Raw genomic sequence first — 1,829 nt, forward strand, 5'->3', positions numbered from 1 at the left:
AAGCCTCGTGTTCGTCCCCACTTTTCGGGGTTCCCGAGTGCCTTCGTCAGCTCGTCGTTCTCTCTATCGGGAACAAAAGTTCCTTTTCGAACGGCTTCTATTGCCTTCTCTAGATCTGATACGACTTGTGTTATTTTTTCCGACCATGGTCTCTCTGCAACAATCATCCCAGTCTCAGCGTCCAACGTTGCCCCATGCGCGAACAATCAGAACTTGGACCTATCGGGCCAGTCATGTGTCTGTGGAATGATATTTCTTTTCAGAAGCGCATCTTCATAGCGTCGCCACCTAGGCAGGGCAGTCATGTAGCCACCTGACCCCAAAATATGGTGATATTTCTTCTTCTTCGCATTCTCCGTATTTGTGGCTGATCGGGATGTAAAGACACCCGATTTCTTGTACGCCTTAAAATCATGCCAAGCGTGTCTTATCTTCACTAGGTGCCCGGTGAAAACTGGATCTTCGTCCTTATATTTCTTCCACAAGTCTTTCTTCCACCTCTGGAATTGTGTGGCCATCTTCTTCAAAGCCCACTCCTCGACTTTCTTCTTCTTATCTTCCGCTACGCTGAAATTTAGCCAGACCGTGTCGCAAAGCACTCTTTTCACTCTGTCATCGACATAAGTAGCTCCAACGTTGGCGCCGGTCTTCGGCTTATTCCATTCTATTAAGTTGATCGGGACCAGGACTCTTACAACAACTCCGCACTGATTTACAAATTTGCGATAAGTTTCTGGGGGTTCCAGTGGTTTGCCATCAGCAACAACTTTATCGATCGAGTACCTTGCAGTTCAACCTTGCGGCCGGGCCTCGTTTTGACTTTGTCTCAGTACTTGCGCTAGCTGTTCCGGAGGGCGCCTAAACGGGAAAATAATGATTCGTTAGTAAGTGCAATACAAATTAATTGTTGCGTCAACAGTGACTTGAGATATACATTGGCAGAGTTTGTTCCGGAGGGCACTTCTGCATCGTCGACGTTGTCGTCGTCGTCATCTACTACATCTTCTATATTCTCAGCTCCGTCACCGGAGTCGTTCAAAAATTGATTGCTAAACGCCTGTCCACCGTCGTCATCATGATATATGGCCGTTGCATCTTCAAAAATCCTCTGGCACATGTATCTTTCCTTCTCCGCCTCACCCATTCCCGCGAGCTGATCGGCGTGCGGATCATGCGGATCATGTATCATTACGGCAGGGGAGGCCGGGGAGACAACGGCGCCGGAGCAGCGGAGGCAGACGGCGTCGGAGCGGCGGACGAAGGCGTGGGGGCGGCAGAGGCAGACGGCGTCGGGGCGGCAGACGGCGTGGGGCGGCGAGGTCGGGGCGGCGGACGGCGTGGGGGCGCGGAGGCAGACGGCGTCGGGGCGGCGGACAGCGTGGGGCGTCGAGGTTGAGGCGGCGCGGAGGTCGAGCACGGCGGCGGCGGCGTGGAGGCGGACGTCGGGCGGCGGCACCGGAGAGGTCGAGGCGGACGGCGACGGCGGCGAGGAGGCGACGACGGCGAGAAGGCGAGCACGGCGGCGTGGCGGCGTGGACGCAAAATCGGAGCAGGGCTTCGCCCGGGAAGGAGAGAAGACGCGCGAAGATTTTTCGGCAAAGGGACTAGAAAACGCCGCTGTAGAAGCCTTTAGCACCGGTTGGTGTTGACAACCGGTCCTAAAGACCCTTTAGCACCGGTTGTTAACACAAACCGGTACTAAAGGTCCAAAAATTGGGCCACATTCAGAATGCGCGAGCGAACCCACCTTTAGGACCGGTTGTTGTTAAAAACCGGTCCTAAAGGTTTTTTCCTTTTTCTTTTTTCCTTTTTTCTGTTTCCTGTTTTCT

This window comes from Hordeum vulgare, chromosome 3H (genome assembly GCF_904849725.1).
Source record: "Hordeum vulgare subsp. vulgare chromosome 3H, MorexV3_pseudomolecules_assembly, whole genome shotgun sequence".
Taxonomy (NCBI): Eukaryota; Viridiplantae; Streptophyta; class Magnoliopsida; order Poales; family Poaceae; genus Hordeum; species Hordeum vulgare.